This window comes from Anas acuta, chromosome 18 (assembly GCF_963932015.1).
Source record: "Anas acuta chromosome 18, bAnaAcu1.1, whole genome shotgun sequence".
Classification (NCBI taxonomy): Eukaryota; Metazoa; Chordata; class Aves; order Anseriformes; family Anatidae; genus Anas; species Anas acuta.
This window is the reverse complement of record NC_088996.1, coordinates 11,856,613-11,875,496: the sequence shown is the minus strand read 5'-3', so window position 1 is coordinate 11,875,496 and position 18,884 is coordinate 11,856,613. Positions and strand designations below refer to the sequence as shown.

General features: G+C 55.3%; 1 protein-coding gene and 1 long non-coding RNA gene across 2 annotated transcripts in view; one reads left to right on the top strand and one right to left on the bottom strand.

Annotated features, from left to right (window-relative positions):
• Positions 1-16,156, bottom strand: part of RPL38 (ribosomal protein L38) — a 289,914-nt gene extending 273,758 nt beyond the window's left edge. Inside the window, exon 1 of the mRNA XM_068655412.1 lies at positions 16,151-16,156. The gene's annotated coding sequence lies outside the window, so the exon portion shown is untranslated. The remainder of the gene's footprint in view (positions 1-16,150) is intronic.
• Positions 2,494-18,884, top strand: part of LOC137841928 (uncharacterized) — a 127,660-nt gene continuing 111,269 nt past the window's right edge. Inside the window, exons 1-2 of the long non-coding RNA XR_011088837.1 lie at positions 2,494-2,580; positions 17,797-17,933. This is a non-coding gene — a long non-coding RNA (uncharacterized lncRNA). The remainder of the gene's footprint in view (positions 2,581-17,796; positions 17,934-18,884) is intronic.

Here is an 18,884-nt window from a genome sequence, read left to right as displayed (position 1 = left end):
GCCCCGGGCGCGTGTGTAAATGCGTTCGGTGTTGGGCTGCTCTGGGGAGATAAATATTTTAATTAATAATTTATCCAGATTTTCCTCCTGGTGCTGACCTCGAGCTGGCTGCTGTAGCTGGGGGGTCTCTGCCTCCCTCTGTGCCCCAGGGACAAAGGTGCAGAAACCTGGGCAGAAACACGCAGCCTTGGGTCCCCTGAAACCAGCACCCGGCTCCGAAACACCTCGGAGAGGTTTAAGAACTGCGTGATGCCCTCGGGGAACACGTGGAGAGAAAAGCAAAAGGCAGAGATGCAGGGAAACGCTTGGCGTTTGGTTTGGTGACGATGGGGAAATGGCGATGGCAAATCCATTTGCATCGGTGAAATATCCCCAAAGGTGCAGGTGAGAGGTAGGTGGCCGAGGCAGTGCTCAGCCCTTTTTTCTGCCGCTCTGCCCTCAAAATTTCTCCTCCTGGGGAGACGAGGCCGTGCCCCAGGTGGCAGCGAGCCCAGGGCAAATTGTTGGATTCCCACCCACGGGGCAAACCTGGATTTTTGTGCTTGCTCCGAGAGCCGTTGTCTCAGCTTGCTGGGGGGTTGTAATGTCCCTCGCCTGCTAAAAACAGCCTGGGTTGTTGGTGGAGACACCTCAAAAAATGGGCCCAGTGCCTGTGGTTGTGCTAGAAGCGATGCTGGCTGGCATCACATTGCCACGAGCAGCATTTCCTGGCCTCAGCACAGGTCAAACCCCGCTGTAGGCTGCGTGTGAATCACCAAAACGTCCATATGGCCGAGCTGAGGGGCAAAGAGGCTGAATTCCCACAGGGAAGGCAGAGAAAACCCCAACCCCGTGCGCCCTGGGGATGCCGTGGCTGACGCTCATGACCCCCCTGGTTGGAAAGAGCCGTGCCCAGGGGACAGCCACCAGGTGACTGCATTTCCCCGCAGTGGGATGCAAATCATTTGCATCCCTGCTGGGGGAAATCCGCTTGTGGGATCCTTTGGCAGAGCCCTTCCCTTCCAAGGCTGCCCCCCTGCTGATCCCAGCCTGCTCCGAGCCGCCGATGGGTGCGGGTGCTGGGGGGGGGGGGCTCAGCGCCCGGGCACGGACCTTGCCGAGCTCATAACCAATATTGACTTCAAAGGCTGTTTGCCTTCAGCGGCGGTCAGTCGTGTAATTCCAGCTTGTTTAGAGACGGCGAGCAAACAGAGAGCCAGGCCGTTAAAAAGGGGAAGGGTGTGGGAGCTGCGGTGCTATTTACCCGTGGAACCAGCAGGAAAACCTGCCTGTCATCCGCGCGAATAAATACAAACTGGAAGCATGGATAAACCCGCGGGGATTTATTAGTTTGCTTTTACCAAAGGCAAATATTCAGGCAAGCTGGCTCGGCCCAGGGGCTGCCTTTTGCCTTTTGTGTGCTGCAGCGCCTGGCGCCTACGGGCGCTGATAAGGGCGTGCGCTGCGCCGAGCCAGCCCTGCTCAAGGGGGCTCTTTGGGAATGTTTCTGTCTCCCTTTTGCTTAGATCTGATCCTGCGAGGGGCTGGGCACCTGCTGGGGTCCCTGGGTGTACCAGCCTCGAGCAGCATGAGGGTGTTGTAGGTCCAGCCCGGAGCTGGCAGCAGCCCCCTGAGCTTATTTTCCCCAATGGCACCGTCCTGCCCCATCCGCGAGGCTCTCCATCCTTCTGCTTGGAAAAAAACAGGAGCAGAATCCAACGGGGATACAGAAGGCTCAGGGGCAGCGTGTGGTCAATCAATACTGTGCTTTGGTTTGAATAAATACGAGGTTAGAAGCCACGAGCCACTGCAGGTAGGAGGAGGGGAGGCCGCCCCCCACTCCCCCTATTTGCAGTTTTCCATCCCCACCCCTGGCTCTGCCCCGCTTCAGCTGTCCCGGCAGCATCTGGTGCGTGTTTCCAGGCGCTTCGAGATGCTCTTCGAGCTGTGAGTTTTCCTCCAGGCCTCGTAAAACCCATCTGCTCGAGCTGCCGGCTGGCTCAGGGGAATTTCCAGGCCCTGCTCTGGTGCTGACAGCACGCGGGTTTGGAGGCTGTGCCCACGGGGTTTGGGCAGCCCCAGTGGCTGGGCTTTACTGGAGATGCATTTTCCCTTCTATAACTATTTTTTTATGTGTTAAAAAGGGCACACACGTTACCTCCCTATGAGAAAATGAGGCTTTAACGGCCAGATCTGATTTAATTTAATCTAAATCAAAGGGGAACTCAATCTGGGTTTCTCCTGTCTTTCCTCCCATGTGTTATTTGGGACTTCTTCCTCTGGGCTCCTCCACACACAGCCATTTGTCTCGTGAACAAGAGCAGACAATTGCAATTTTTAAAGGAACAAACCAAGTGAACAAATCCAGCATTGCCCATCCTCACCCCCATGGAGGCACCGGTGCTCTCCATCAGCCAGCACAGCTGGGAAGGACCCAAAACTCTTCTCCTTTGGGTACATTTTGCAGCCCCTGCCTACAAAATCCCTGCCCTGCTCAGGTGCACCTTGTTGGTGAGCCCTTTAAATTGAGCATGGTGCAGCTGCTGCAGCTTTTGGGGCTTGTTTTTGGGGAAGAAGCTGCTCTCTGGGCTGTTCTGGCTGGTGAGTTGGTTGAACTTTTATTTTTTTCTCCTAAAATGCTGGATTTTGCTGTTAGCTGCCCTGTAAGTGGAAGAGGGATGTGGTTAGCTTCAGCTCCTTGCTGCTCCTGGGAGAAAGGGCAGTGGGGAGCACACCACAGAGCACAAAGTTGGTTAAGCTTGGTCTGGAGCCATCCAAAAGGTGGGATTTGTGTGTAAATCTGGGGACCTTGGTCTTGCCATGCTGGATTTTTCCCCTCCCATCCTCAGAGGGAAAGTTCTGTTGTAGCTGAGTCAGGAGGGGGTCTCGTATCCCCTTGCCACCATTGTGCAAAAGCTTAAAAAGTTGGCTTTAACTTCCAATTGCAGGCTCTTATTTAATAAAACAACAAAAATAAAAAGCTGCATGGTAATTTTCATTACACATGAGAAGGATGAAGAAGGCTTTTGAGTTTTTTTTAAGTTCTTGGGTCTTTGAAAGCCAGGTGGGAGAATTGTGGAGAAATGTAAAAGCTCTTGGAGGCAGGGGCTCTCAGCTGTGCACACCCAGCACCAGGTATGCTGGGTGCCTACAGAGCTCCCTGTGGCCATGCTGTGCAAATTATTGTGATTAACAAGAATATTTATTATTGCCAAGTAAATTTGAGCCAAGTTCTAGCTGCAAACGTTTCTGGGGAGCAGTGCCTTTGGTCCCTGCAAGGTGCCTTTTAGGGCTGGGTTGCGGAGAGTTTTTCTCCCTTGTTTAATCCTTCCAGTAGCGAGGCACACCCTCGAGCAAGGCTCAGCACCTCGGGGGGGATTTTTGCCCTCCTGCCAACCCCCCCAGCTTTCTGAGCCTTTTTCAGAGCCTCCCTGCAGGTGCTCCTGATTTTGGCACCAATTACCTGCTCTGTGCTGGGGCTGCGCAACCACAGCTTGGTGCGGGGACCCTGAGCTCCTCCTGCTGTGCTAGGAGGTGGTGTTGGGGTGGGAGGGTGAGGTTGAGCCTCTCGGGTTGTTGTGTGGTTTTCTGGGCTCCTGGACTTGCCTGAGGTCTGCGTAAGCTGCAGATAAGCAGGGCTGGGGTTGCATGCCTCAGCTATCGCCTCGGTGCGATGTTGCCAAGGGATTTAGTGAGCGAGGAGGGCTGAACCTGGGGATGAAATAGCTGGTTATTGTTTTTTTTGCTCTTCAGACAACACAGCTGAGCAAATCCAAGCCTGCTGTCTGTTCATTAAGGGCCTCATCCTCTGTTTTCCCCTGGAAAAATCCTTTCCAGGAATCCCAAGATTCCCTATATGGGATCAAGCTTAGGAAATGGGGGCAGATAGGTCTCCTTCCCGTTACATCGGGTATTTCTCAGCTGTTTCTTCAACTCTTCCCCTTCTCCCTTGTCCACCCAGGCTTCCTGCATCTCTCCTACCTTCTGCACAGGAATTTCTCTGGGAGGTGCCTGGTCCCTTGAGAGGGATGGTTTGGGCTGGGCTGGTGTCCTGCCAGGGACATGCTGGTGTTTCAGCTGTCCCTTGGGCACATCTCTCACCTCTGCCTTCCCCATGGCTTTCTTGAAACCCATAATAATGTTTGTCAAATTAGGAGGTGGCATAGGCTGGAAATTGGGCTGCAAAAGGTCCCTGCCCTGGCTGAAAAGGGCTGAATGGGGAAGGGGAAGGGTGCTCTGCTCCCTCTCACCTCCCAGCACAATTTGGTGGCACTGGCAGCATCCTCTCCCCCATCACCTCAGAAAATAATCAGCATGGGCAGGCTGCAGCATTGCTGTGAGGGTGTCCCTCAATTATTTTAATCCTAACATGCTTTCCTAGGGAGATGCTCCCTGGTGGTGTTTTTAATGTAATACCTACTGGGTTTTTGAGCCCGTGTGTGGGCTGTGGAGCTGGCCCCATGGGCTGAAGCAGAGAATCAGGGGGTGCAAACTGGGATAGGGCTGAGGATGTGATCCCCTCCAGGATGCTGCAGGGACTGCAGCCCTCCCCCTGTAGCTGAGGATGCAACCTGGCTTTGGCTGTCCCCCTGGTAGGGATGGGGATGCTTTGGGAGCATCCTTTAAAAAGTTCACGTGGGGACTCGGTGCGCGCTGCCGTGCATCCCCCAAATCCCTTCTGCAGAGGCAGCAGCAGCGTCGGGGCGCCTCCAGCCCCAATCCCGCAGGAATGTCGATTAGCCCCAAAGCTGCTTGGTAGCAAATTCTCCAAGCTAAGCTCGTTTCCCCCCCCCCTGCTCTAAGCCTTCGTGTTTCTGTTGCCTTGAAGGAGAGGAAATTCTCCTGCTGGAAATACCTCCCTCTGCTCGCTTCTGGCAACCAGAAGTCAAATCTTCCCATCAGGACAGGACAGAGCAGCCCTCAGGTCTCTGCTCCCCCCTGCTCACACTGCAGGTTGGTGCCTGTAATGGCAAAACCCTCCCGGAGCATGGTCTGATGTCCCCCCCTCTCCTCCTCTTTAAATTAACGTGCCAGCCGTGTCTCGCCCTAATTAAAACCAGCAAAGAGGGGGCTGGACCGGGACGTAGGTTTGGAGGCTGTAAAATTCTAGGACAGTTTTATGTAGAGCAATTAAAAGGGAGGTAAAAAAAAAATTGTTAAGAAATTAAACACTAATTACTTTTTTTTTTGCCAGCTGAACTGTTCTGGCAGCGGGGCTGGAAGTGGGATGCAGAGACCTGGGAAGGTCGGTTCTCTGCTGCCATAAATCAAATTGATCAAATGTTCCCCTGCCTTCTTGCAGTGTAACTCATCTGCTGTCAATTAGCCGAAATCACATTTTTTCAATTAAAGGGGCTTAGAGGCCTGATAGCGAGCTCGGGTGGGGAGGGGGGGGTGGGAAAGGCAAAGCCTGGCTGCGGGCAGCGAGGTGGAAATATCTTTTTTTTAAAAGGTGTGATCCCATTTTAGTGCTTTCCATATAAAACGCGATATTATCGTCTGCGCTGGGGGGGAGCAGCAAGAGCTGGAAACCCAGCGAGGGGGGAGCGGCATGGGCAGAGCCGTGGTGGCCCCAGGGACCAGGTGGGACAATCCTGGCAGGCAGAAAGGGGAAGGGATGACTGCGTGAAAACTTCGGGATGATTTTGGGATAGCCTCTTAAACCCTTCTCTTAATTCCCCGGGGGAGGGTGGAGGTGTGCGAGCTCGGTGCTGGGCGAAGAGGCTGCCTGTGGGGCTGTGGGGTGGCTCGGTTGTGCTCGAGGGAAGGTGGAATTACCCCATCGTCTGCCTGCACCCGGCGATGGGAATGGGTGGCTTGCGTAATGAGCGGCATAATTTGTCTTGGATGCTGGGGTAAAAACCACCGTTTCCTCTCCCTCTGTCTGGTCTTGCTCCCTGCACGTTTTCGTTCCCAATCGGAGAAGGAAAACAGGCTGGGAAGAATTTGGGAAGGCCACGAGGAAGGGCAGGACTTGGAGCAAGCAGCTCCTTTAGACCTGCATCCACCCTCGGCATCCAAAATCTCCTCCCAGGCTGGGAAGAAAGGAAGAAGCTGGAGTGGAAGCGGTGGTCCCATCCCACAGCCTCTCCCCGCACCAGGGCAGGATGCGTGCTGGGGTCCTCCTGGAGCCCCCCCATGGCCTCATCCCCCAAATGCCAGCGCTCTGCCACCCCCCGCTGCAAAAAGGGCCTCCCAGCGCTGCCAACAAGCCCCTGCAGGTTACCCTGTTGGGAAAACCAGACTCATTTATTAATATACATAACGTTAATTGCTGTAATTGGAAGGCTGGCTTCCCCCTCCTGGGGGTGTGGGTGTGTGCCGCGGTGTGGAAACGCGCGGAGGAATGCGAGGGGAGAGAATTGCTCCGGCGGTGGTGATGGTGACGACTGCTTTGTGTTGTGTTTGGGTGCGTGCGCCCAAAGAGCAAGGAGAAAACCAAACATCTCTCCCAGTCCCAGCCTCATTGCAGGCTAAAAATACAGCCAAATGGGTATTTAAATGCTAAGAGCGTGGCTTCCAACCACCATCTCCGCAGGCAAACCTGGGGATTGGGTCCAAGGTGACCCTTGAAGCTCTGAGCATGGTTAGAGGGAAGGAAGAGACCAAGCTCTCAGTTTGCAGCAGAACTTGGGTTTTTTGGCCCCTCCAGGGGGTTATGGGATGGGGCAGGGCTGGTCTTGCTGCTCCTGCAATGCGCCGTCTCCATCCTGCAGGAGCTGTTGGCCATGTGGAGGTGCAACAAGTCCAGGGCTCTGCTGGAGAGAAGCTGGACAACAGGGTCGTGGCTCTTGGAGGTCCTGGGGGGCTTTGTGTCAGCCCAGGAAAGAAAAAAAAATAAAATATGGTCATATGGCAGTGCTGTCAGCCTGGTTTGGGGCTGTGCCTGGGAGGCATCCTCGCCAGGGTCTGCCCTTCCAGCTCTCCTGCCCTTTTTTCCTGCTCTTTTTCTCCTTTTCTCCTGCTCCTTTTTTTTGGAAAAGCGGTGCCGGTGGTTTCTGGAACGCGCTCCATCTAACCCGCCATCAGAAAACAACAAACCCCAACCCGTAATTGCCTTTGGTCTTGAGCAATTTGAGCTGGGTGTGAATTGGCTGCGTGCGGCTTGAGAAGAGCTCTGGGCTGCGCGGCCTCGAGCTGTGCAGGGGTGGCACTGCTGCTCTCGGGGGGGCAGAAATAAGAGAAATAAGAGGATGGGGAACTCAAACCAGGACCCCTGCTTTAGCTCTGCAGCCCTCCTTCACCAGCATGCGTTACCCTGTGTCCCAAAACAAGCTCAGGGCTCTGCAGGCACCAGACCTGGGGTGAATCCCTGCCTTGGCAATCGCTGCTGCTGCTGTGTGTGGACGGTGCCACGAGTCCTGGCCCCAGCTGGGTGTTTTTAGTGCCTGTGGAGGATTATAAGTGGAGAATTAAGCACTGCATTTCCTGATTTCTCCCCTGTCAGCAGTCCCGTGTGATGCTAGCGACCCTTCCCCCTGCCTTAGCTCTCCCCAGTCATTAAGAATTCCTTTTGGGAAAGGGGAGAAGGCGGCGAGGGGGAGCAAATCTGATTTAATTACCCTGACACAACCTGCATGGCCCCGGCGGCTCGGTGGGTTTAATCTGATTTGGAGCTGGGAGGCGGCGCAGCGGCTGCTGCTGGCACGAGCGCCGGCCGCACATGATGGGCTTAGGGCAGAGCCAGGCGCGGGCTGGCTCCTGGAGAGGGATGGGGACCTCGGTCTGTGGCTGCACCGAGCTGCTCAGCAGTGCTCTGCTCTCCCTACATCGCTGTTCCAGGGGTGGTAGGGTGTAGGCAAGGAGGTGGTTTGGCTGCAGGGGGTTTATCCGGTGTCCCAAGGAGGCAGGAGAGCTCGGTGCTGCTCAGGAGCAGCTGCGCAGCGTGGAGGTGGTGAAATGTTGCAAAGCTCAAGTGAAAGCTGCTTCCAGCAAAATGATTTTAATGGGGAAAAATGCTTGGGTGCAAACATCCTAAAGGTGGGACATAAAGGGGTCCTGGCTCCTGTAAAGAAAAGCCCCCTCCTCTGGGTGCTGGTGCTCCTGGCTGTGTGAGCTGAGCAGGGTGCCCTTTGGTGTCCTTTGTCCTGAAGCTTAGCAGATTGCCTTGGGGTTTTCAGTGCAGTCCTCACCCAGCTTCCTCCTGCCCTGGTGTCCTCAAACACTGAGCAGGGTCACGGCTTTTGGGGAAAAACTGCCCCGGGCTCTGGCACCTGCTGGTGAGCGGGTACCTCCCAGGGATGCTGCGGTGCGGAGTGAACTCGTCTGCAGGTCTCCTCTCCTTCTCCTGTATGACTTCCCAAGTTTTTGGGTGGTTCAAGGCATGTCAGTGACAAAAGGGGGGAGGTTTTGCATCAAGTTCAAAGTGTAGGTAGCTGGGAAGAGGTGGTGAACACCCCCACGTGGCTGGGCTGGGGAGGGAGCAGTTTGCCTGGGGTGGTCTGTGGGCTACCAGCGGTGCTGTACGGGGGGAGTGGTCCCAGTTTTCCATGGTCCATAGGATGCTCTGGTCTGGTGGGGAGAATACAAGACCTCAGGGATGTGGTAATTAATTGCAACCTTTTTATCAACACCATATGATGTCCTGCTGGCTGATGAATTCCAGCCTTCACCTACCCAAATTCAAGGAGCACTGGAGCTTCCCCTCCTGCCAGTGCACGAGGAGGTGCTTCTCGGTGGCACGGCATCCTTCAGGACACCAGGAGTTAACTCCTGGTCCTCTGTCCACGCTGCTCTGCCCCCGTATTCCCACACCTCCTCCCCTCGGAGCCTGGTGGGGCTGCGGGAGGCTGGGAGCAGCAGAACGGGGCGGAAATGTCACCTCCCACCCTGTCTGGGGCTTTGGCACGGCAAATGGGGAGGACGCACCCAGCCGGGGGCGGAGGAGAGGCCAGGGCCAGATCCTGCAAAGCAGGAGGCTGGCAAAGGAGTTTTTGGATAAGGGCAGGAGCGTGTGGGAGGGAAGCATAAATCCTGCTGAAGGATCTGGTGAAAGGTGATGGTTTGACAGCCCTGGAGCCCTGCACCCGCTTGGCACACGGGGTGCTGGCAGGGGCAGTGCCTTCTTCTAGGGTTGGGGTTTGCTCTGGCACCAGGGTGTTCTGCTACCCGTGCGTGTTGTGCTTGGGATCGCTCTGTGCTGGGTTTATTCCCCTCTCTGTGTGGCCACGTTTCTGTCCTGGAGAGTCTCAGTGCTCGTAATGGAGCAGTGTTCCTGGGCAAGTTCTGCTCTGGGGATTTGGGGGCATCTCTTGCATAATTTGCCCGGCTCCTTTTGGTCCTTAACACTTATTTCCTCAAGACTAGAACAGATCCTTTCCGGAGTGACTGGGAAAGAGAAGCAAGTTAGGTCTAGAGGGGGACAAAAATCCACCCCTCCTGCTGTTTAATTTCAGCTGTCGAGGAGGGAGAGCTGCCTGCTGTTACCCAAGAGTTTTGCACCTCCAGGGATGGCAAAATGACAGCAGCCACCCATCTGCGCAGGTCCTGCAGCGGGATTTGGAGAAACACTGGGCTGAGGGTGGTGGGCAGCGCTGCCAGGCTAAGTGATTTTGGGGAAGGAAAAGCAGAATATTGCTTTTCTCATCTTTTTTTAACTGGTTGAGCCACATCTTGCTTGGAAAGCACTGTGGTGGAGGAAGCACCACGACCCAAATCAGGAGTGATGCCTCGAAGTGAGGCTTTGCCTTTCTGCTTCACTAAATGCTCACCGATGTCCTCCTGGGGTCACAGCCTTACCCGACACCTCCCCTTCGGTGCCACGCTGTGGGAAATGCCCTCTGCTCCTTGTGGGGCTGTGGCTGCTGCAGGAGCATCCCTGGGAGCGGGTTGGGGCTGCTCCGTGCCTGGGGAGGGGGGGGGACTGATGTGGGACCTGACCCAGCTTCAAGCAGGGTGTTTCTGCTGACACAGCCGCCAGCTGCTTTAATTGTGGACTAGTCCGGGCTGCTTTAATTTTCAGAAGGTGGCCTCTCATTACAGGGTGAGTCCCCAAGCCCTTTTCCCCACAAAAGGCGTGCTGTGCCTCGTACCTTTCAGCAGCGTGCGCTTTAATTTCGCTTTGCAGCCCTCGCTCTGTAGTCCTGGGGTGGGGGGAGCTTTCAGAGCGCTCTCACTCAATAACTCAGCCCGGCCTACAACTAGCGAGGTGTTTCACACTCTGCCAAGGCAGATAATTAATCATTGCTGAAGAATGAAGAAATGGGTCTGGACTTCCCCCTCTGCCCCCTTTTTAAAGGGAAGCGGGGTCCTTGCAAAGCTGCCGCCTCTCCAATATGGGTTTGGGGTGAGAGGTGCGAGGGCTGGCTGGCTTTTTGGGGAGGTGATAGCGGGACTGTGATGGGTTGGGGTGTGGGTTTTTGTTGGTGTCCATCTGCCTTGTGGGGCCAGGATGCTGCTGCTGGATCCCTGGGCTGGGCACAAGTCCCCCATAGCTCCTGGCTGGTGGAGGAGCCCGGAGCTCTGCTCGGTTTCTGTCCTTGCTGTGTCCATGCTGATGCTCGTGGTGGCTGCCAGCCTCGTTTTCCTCTTTGACCTGCAGACTTCTTCCTTATAGCTGTATGCCTGATCTTTTTTTTGGCCCTCATTAAGTGAGGGTGATTAAAAACAAAGACTGAAGAGAGCCTTAACTCTGGTGTGGGGCTCATCACTTTAATAGGAGCGATGCTTTGGGAGCCAACTATCCAGAGATCCATCACCGAGTCAAGATTTCTCCTGCAATTCCCTTCAGCCCCTATTTCTTTCATGCTGATCTGACTTCAGAGGGATGGAAGATGTTGCTGGGTTTGTAGCTGGTCCTGCGGGCAGGGGAGCGTTGGGTCAGCACAGTGATGCTTGTTGAGGTGCTGCAGATGGGTCTTGCTGTCCCTTGGCACCTCTTTCCATGGTGCACAGCGATGGGTGAGCCACCAGCTGCTGGTGGCAGGCCAAGCCCCATGGTGCTGGGCGTTATTGTTGGTGTCAACACAGCTCTGACTTCACAGCAAGTCCTTTGGCTTCTCTGAGTGATGCTGAAGGTTACTTGTGTGAGCATTCACTTATACAGAGCACCATAAACTGCTAATTAAAGGCAATATAGGTACAGGAAAAAATAGGCATAGTGGAGCCATTTGTGTAGAAAGAAGATCTGGATGGAGGATTTTCTGCCCCAGTGGATCCCATGGGCTTTTTCTAATAGTATGTTAGCTCCCAGTAGGCTGAATCACTGATTTATTTTTTTTCCTCCTGGGGAAGGAGCGTGTTGGCCCGTGTCTGGCAATGTCTTGGAGCTCACCTTGGTAACGCAAGAAGATGCTGAAGGTCCCTTTCAACTGGGTTGTGCTCAGCCCCCAGAGGCTGATTTGAGAGGAGTACGTGGGCAATGAGGAAAAGCCCCCTTGGAGAAATTACCTGCCACAGGTCGCCAGTGGTTTGTTTCGCCAGCATCACCACGCACCTGGGAGCTGGAAGCCACATCCCAGCTCTGCTGAGAGCCAGCCAGCCCTTTGTTCGGCTGTCTCCTTGAAATGATATTGTGGTTTCCTTAATTAAAAACACGGAACGTAATTATGGGAATGACAATGAATTAAAAAGATTAAATCTAGGGAAAAACCTATCTGGCCATCTAATCCAGCCCAGCTCCGCTGTTCTGAGGTCTCCTTCCGTAGAGTTTGAGGCGCCTCGGGTGCTGTTTGCTCCCTGTTCCCCAGAGAGATCTTTCCGTGCCCTGTTAGAGCCTCCTGTAGGAAGGAGCGGGCTGTTTCCATCCACAACCTGCTGCTGAATTACCTCCCAGCTGTGTTTCCACCCAGCAGAGTTTACCAACAAGCCTGGCCTGCCCTGGCAGAGGGCTCGGCTCCTCCTTGGGCAGACCTTGCTGCTGTGCCCAAGGATGATGCCCTTGGGCAGCCTGAAAATGTGATTTTCTCCTTTCCTTCACAGCTGCTCGTTCCAAAGCTCCATAGCGGCAAATATTTAAGTTTAGGTGGAGAACAATTTGCATGGGAGCAAGGAGTAGATGCCACTGAGGGCACAGCTGCCCGAGGGAGGTCCTGAGGTCAAGAGCTTGGGCGAGGAACCTGCTGGTGGCTCCTCTGCCCCAGGCACCTCCTTGGCCTCCAGCAATTTGGGCTGTGTCTCTGGCCTCATCCTGGAAAGCTGTGTGTTGAGCTGAGCCCTGCCAGGGTGTGTGAGTGTGGGAAATGCACCTGCCCTCATGCTGCTGTCTTTGGTTAATGCCTCGTTAAATATGGGCAGGACGGGGCTGGGAGTCCCCCTGTCCCGTCCCTGCGGGCTGCCTGCTTTATCAGGTGCTTTTGGCAAAAAATGGGGAATTTTGACTGCTGTGGAAGGGCTTTTCTCCCTGCCTGCTCTCTTCACAGGGTTGCCAAAATTGTGGGGGAAAAAAGTGAAATGCCAAAATGCAAATTGGAGCTGTTATTAATGGAGGTTTGCAGTGGGCAGCCTGGCCGGGCGGATGGCACAGATCCTGCAGCAGGGTGTGTGTTAGCTCTGCCGGCAGGCAAACCCTCGTGAGCTCCCTGCTTAACGTGCACCCTTTGCAAATATCGTTGCTGCTTGTGTTCGTGTGCTTGCTCAGCTGCAGGAGCAGTTTTTGCAGTACCCCAGCCCCATGTGCTTTAATATACACGCGATGGGCGCGCACAACCAGAGCGATTCCTTTTAGAGCAGGTCTGAGTCCTTGCTTAGCCCTTTGGGGTGTGTTCCAGTCACCCAGAAAAAAATCTTCCTGGCAGCCTGTTGCTGCAGAAATGTCACTTTTTAAAAAGCAAACTGTAAAGCAGAGTTTTTTTTTTCTTGCCATGGCTCCAGGAGCCCAGGCTCTGAGAAGCGCTGCTGGTTCTCCACGGCCTCGCGTTAGTCACGGGAACCGAAATTAATATTTGCAGAACCCCCCCTCCTGTGAGCACAGAGAAAGCTCTCACCTCCAGCCTCATTTCCCAGTACGTGATTGAGAACACGTGAATGAATCCGCGGGGACTGAACTGCCGCTGACCCCCGGGGAGCTGGGGGGGGGTTTGGTGAGCTGCGCTCTGCCCTGCACTTCAGCCGCTAGAGCTCCTGCGGTTCCTCCCGACGGCTGATAAGGAGGGAGCGAGTTTATGAAAGAGATGAAGATGTTTGGATAAGGTACAGCGCCGAAGTGAGCCTGTCTGGCATGTCAGGGCCTGAAGGGAGCTGCTGGTGTTCTTCCCAGCTCCCTGTCCCTGGGTTGTTTTTGGGGGGGACCCGGCGATGCTGTGCAGGTGCAGTGCTGCTGCTGGGATCCCTGGGTAGCCCTGGCTGAGCTGATGTGCTGGTGGCACCGGTAATGTGCCCAAAATGCCTCCTAGCTCTTCCTCACCCCTGGCCAAGAGGCTTTGACACTTGCTTGGTGCTGTCCGTTGGCTACGAGCAGCCTGCTGCTGGCAGCCCCCTGTGCCGAGGAGCACCCTGAGATGGGATTTTCTTTCCATACCCTGCTCCTAACTCCAAAATATGAGCTCAGGTGGTTGAGCACACTGCTTGGTTATTTCCCTGCTCTTCAGGCCCTGTTGTGCTGTGCCAGAAAAGCCGACACCTGTGCTTCAGATCGCTATCTCTGTGTATTTTTAGGTGCGCCTTATCAATGCGGAGAGGAGGTGAATCACCTTTACTGAAGGGCGCTGCTGCTGCTCCAGATGTTTGGGGAAAAAAAGAGCTCCGGGGAGGGGGGGAAGGATGGCAGGGCATGGAGTGACAGCGTGGGGATGAGGCATCTCTCCCAGAGCCCCCTGAGATGCTCGCCATGGGGGGGAAATCTGACAGCCACCGAGCCTGGGGAGCGAGGAAACCGTGGGCTGCTCCCCATGAAGCTTTTGCTGTTCTCCCCCTGACAGTGCTGCTGCAGCTGGAGGCTCTGCCCTTCCCTCCCAAAGCAAAAAGCTTCCCTGTGAGTGTCAGAGATAGCATCGGGGGGGCTAAACCTTGGGGATCTGGGCACGATTATTGCCTGCTCCTTTGGTCCCCCTCCCAGCTCCGCAGGACAAAGGAACTCGGGTTGATGTCTCCATGAAAAGCTGCGGCGGTGGGAGGGGAATGCCCAGAGGTAATTTATCTTGACATTTATAGAAAGCACCCGGGTTTGCTCATTCATAAAACGGAGGGACGGGGTGTTTTCTGCATCGGCCGGGCTCTGGAGCCGCTCGAACGTTGTTGTAGCTGATCGTAATCGCTTCCGGACGTGCCCCGAGATGCCTACGGGGGGGAGGCCGCCTGGGAACAGTAATAACGTGGGACAGGAGAGCGAACCTGTTGGGCAGGAACAGGCTGACAAATCCTCTTCCTCCCGGGGCTTTTCTCAATGGCAGCCAGGGGAGAGAGCCAAGGGGAGGGAGAGCCAAGGGGAGGTGCTGGCGCTGGCAGCAGGAGCTGAGGAGCAGCAGGCACTAGGACTGCTTTAACTGGGGGCTCTCTGTAGCTCTGAGGGATGTTGTATTTTCAGAACAAGCTGCTTTTGGAAATGGGTTTTGCTGCTTTTAGCCCAAGCACAGATGGAGGAACCTGCTCGGTGCTGGGTGGAACAGGGGCAGAGGGTCTGGCTGTAACCCCAAAGCGGAGGGATGAGATGCAGGGCTGGGGCTTCTTGTGGTACTGATGCCCATTTGGGGTGGCTCTGCAGCTTCCCTGAGCCCAGGTTTGCTCTGTCGGTGCTTTGGGGTGGTGCAGGTCCTTTGTGCTCAAACCCGATGGCTTGTGGGGCTGCTCCCAAAAAATGCATCCCCAGCCTGTCCTTGGCAAACCTCACTGAGCACACCAGAAGCATGGAGGTGCTCTGGCCCCTTTGTCTTTGCTGTTGAGCAGCTCACCCCTTGGTGGACAGCCAGGTCTATTAGATTATCCTGATATCCGTGATACCTCTGTGTTTTGTGACTGACCTCATGGCACCAGGCCCCCAGTAATCCAAATTAAATTAGTATTTGTGGCAAAAACCTCCTGTGAAGGAGCAGCAGGTGAGATGTGCTGGAAAAGACCCCTGGGTCTCGTTTGGGGAGCAGGGGCACCTGGGTGGCCAGGCTCCTGTCCTTGGGGACCACCCCTAGGACAAAAGGCAGCGGGTGCAGCTGGGATAGATGGGTGCTCCCTGAGAAAACCTGGTGTTTCTCGTGACTCCAGGGTGCTAAACAAACACACCAAGCTGTGGTAACCATGATTTCAGTCTCAGCTGACTGACGAGCCCAGGGTTATGTTGCAGGTAGTGCGTTACCTGACCTGTGCTGCTGCAGCAGGGAGGAGCTGAGGATGGCGCAGCTTGGAGCATTGCCCCCCGAAGCTCTGTTCCTGTCTCCAAATGGATTTTTTTTTTCCCTTTTTGGTTGCTGCCAACAATATACTGAGTTTGGGGCTGACCCTTAGTGTTGGGCATTGGGTCCTTCTTGATCCATTGTAGCTGTTAGCCTGGTGATGTTCATCACCATCTGGATGTAGCGTGCCCCTTGTGTGGGACTGCTCCAGGTGCCACCTTTCCGTCCCCAGGGGCTGGCTGGCAGCAGCAGGACCCCTGCGCCTCTCCCTCCCCATCCTCTGCTGCCAGCCAGGTTTTTCTCCCATCTCTTGGGAGTGGCTGAGCCTCTGTTTTGGCAACAGCACCTCGTGGGGAATGACGTGCAGGGTGTTTGAGCAGGTGAGCCCCCAGCAAGGCATGGGCCACGAGTGGCTCGATGCGCCCAGCTGCCACCGGCACCGTGCCAGGGCCACCGGAGCTGTGGGGGCTGCTCCTGGGCTGGGGGTGCAGCGGGGTCCTGAGTCTGCACACGCAGCTTCTGGGGAGCTTGGGTTAATCTCCAGACCTCGGCTGAACAAAATGCTTCATCACTGGCTTGGGTTGAGACGGGTGAGTCACCCATTGAGTCACGCTGTTCCCATGCCAGGTGGGGGACCGGAGAGGGGACACTGCTCTTGGATGTGCCCAAGAGGCTCAGCCCAGACCTCTGTACACTGCTGCCACATTAATCCTCTTCCCCGTGTGCTCCCAGCGCTGACATCCATGCTGACTGCCCCCTGTTCCCCCCTCCTTTCCCCTCTGGATCTTTTTATTTAGCAGTGATTTCATTAGCAAGAAATCCAAGCCCTGAAGCCTCGGTGCAGACCCTGCCTGCAGCTCCGTGGTGGCGGCTCGGTGTCACTGGGACTTTCCGTGCTGATGCTGTCACCAGGCTGCAGCCTGGGCTCTCTCCGCAGTGTGACCACTGCCTTACATCATGCTCCCAGCCTGGAGCTGACCTGGGATGAGTTTGGGTTAAAAACCCCAACCCCTGGGGTCAGTTTGGTGCCAGCCCCTGCCCGGCTCAGGCTGGTGATGCCCGTTTGATGCAGACTTGCAGCAGGACCTGTGAGCAGGCTGGCACCACATAACCACAGTGTTTGGAGATGGTTGGGGGCTTTTGATGAGTTTGCACCCCTAAAATGCCCCCAAACCCTGACCTTTGCACTGGGTGGATGCCTTGCTTGTGGGTCTTCCCCTTTTTGCTGAGAGCATGGGTGGGTGCCACACAGCCACCCCCCTGTCTCTAAGCATTGTCCCACTGGTGCCATCCATGGGGATGCTGGGGGGGTGATGGGGAAGTCATGGGGTGGGCTATGGGGGGGTCACCCCACCATGGGGCCGGGGGTGAGGCCATAACATCACCTCCACCACTGCCCATTAGCTGCCCCAGTGATGTCCCTGGGGAATTTGCTGCCCCCTTCCCTTCTGCCTGCATCTCCTCCAGCAAAGGGCTCGAGGTCTTCCACCAGCCCAGGGATGAGGTGATGCTGTCTCACTGCAAGGAGAAAGTTAAAAAGAAATGTTAAACCATTACAAAAGAGATCCCAGAGCAGAGGTTTTATGGGTGAGGCGGTTGGAAGCATGAGGTCCCCATGAGTACCGCCTGCTGTGAGCTGCTCCCAAGGGCAAACCCAAGCCCTTTACCCCCACGTTCAACTTTGACCTTGCTTTGGCAGGATTAAAATCTCTTGAAGATGGACAACCCGATCGCAAGGAGTTAATTCCCACCCACCCCCCTTCTCCTCCCCTCTGTTTTTTAGTACTTTTCTTTCCAACTGGCCTGCTTTGCTGCTGAGAAATTGGGAAAACAAACAGAAAATAGATCCCGGCCTTGTGGGTGCTGCTGTCTGGAGGATGACGCAGGCGACCCGGCGCTGTTTTGGCCGGGGGAAGGATGCACAATTGGGGCTTTATCTTTTAACTGCTGTGCTCTGCAGCCTGTGTTTGCTTCTTGGGTTTGGGGCATCTCGAGAGGCTGGTGGCAGAGGGGCTGTTTTGGGGTGCAAAGACAAAATGCAGGGCTGGCAGTCCTGTGGCTGCATCTCTGGCACCAGCTGCGTCACCTCTTTGTGCCTGCCCTGGCTGTTTCCATCTCTTCAAGGTGCTTGTTGCTGCTTTCCTGTGGCAGGGGAGAGGTTTTGCAGCAGCACAGAGCCCGAGGCAGGCAGGGAGAGCAGGGTGGGGGTCTGCATGTGGTTACAGGGGAGATGTAATCCAAAAGTACTTGTTCTTTATTTTCTTCTGTGCCAAAATCTTGGCTTAGGAGAAATTTTGGTGAAAAGCTGAGTATTGCAAGAGTTAGTTCCTTTATCTTTTTGATGAAAAGTTATCTCCCCAAATTTCAAGAGACTTTACCAGCAGCTCTGTACACATCTATGGCTGGTTTCTACACTAAAACTCTGCTTGTTTTTCCCTTGGCTGTTTTTCCAGCCAAGCACTGGTGCCGGGCGCATGGCTCCACAGCCAGGGCTAAGCCAGAGCAATGCTGATGTGCTAAAGCCCTGCTGAGCCTGAGCTTCTTGTCAGTGTTTCAGCTTCTTCCCCTGCTTCTCCTGGGCTGGTGAGAGCCGTGAGGAAGGGAGGTGAGCACAGAGGATGCTTTGAACATGTTGCGGAGAAGCTGAGTGCCCCCCAGCTCCGGGGAGAAAGATGTCTGCTTACCCCGGGCAAAGTAACACATGGTCAAACTTTAAATGGCATTTTAAGGGGCTTAAATAAGTGAAAGCTTGCTTTGATCTCTGAAAATCTTGTCTGTGCCACCTGTTAGTGAACAGATGGGGGGGAAAAGGCACCTTTGGTGCTGGTGGGGTCTTACCCGTCGTGGCGAGCTGGGGGCGCAGCTTTGCTTCTCGTGAGCCCTGGCTCCTGGCAGTCCCCTCTTCTGACACCCAGGCAAACGCATTTTTCATTTATTATATAACGGCTGAGAGAGACTAATGTAATTAGCGAGGAGCTGGAGCAAGCCTTCAGCAGAAAGGCTCCTCCAAGCTGCCCAAGGGGAGGGAGATGCTCTGAACAGCTCCCGGTCCCTGTGCCAGACTCGGGCTGGTGCCTGCCAAAGCTCAGGGACACGGAGCTCGCGGGGGCCTGGGATCGTGGCATGGTCACAGTGCCTTGCAGGATTCGAGGAGGACTGGAAGCAGCTGCGTGATCTCCAGGAGGGTTGGGAGCACCCCCGGAGCTGCCCAGACTGGGCGTCTGGGGCGATGCTGTGAAGTGGGGGCCAGATGGACTTAGGCGCCGAAGTCCTATTCATGGCAGAGGGATCTGGGCTTCAGAAGCTGAGGCGGTGCCAGGCCGTGGACTGAAAGGCTCCTGACCCGTTTAAGGCTGAGCTGGGGGTTATTGTTTGCCTACGAGCAAGCTGCCAGCAGCCGTTCGGGACGCGGCGCCTGTGCTGCTCCTCGCGGGTGCTGCCGGGAGCCCGCGGCACGCAGGGGCCCCTCTGCTCTTGGCCTGGGTACCACAAACATCGATGTGTCCTCCGGGGCTCCCAGCACTGCCAAAATAGTCCCTGAGATTTAAGTAGGGCAGGCAAAGGGATTTTTTCCAAATTTCTACTCCCCTGTGGTTGTGCTGGGGATGTGCACGGTGGTGCAGTGCCCTCGGGGGCTCTCACCTG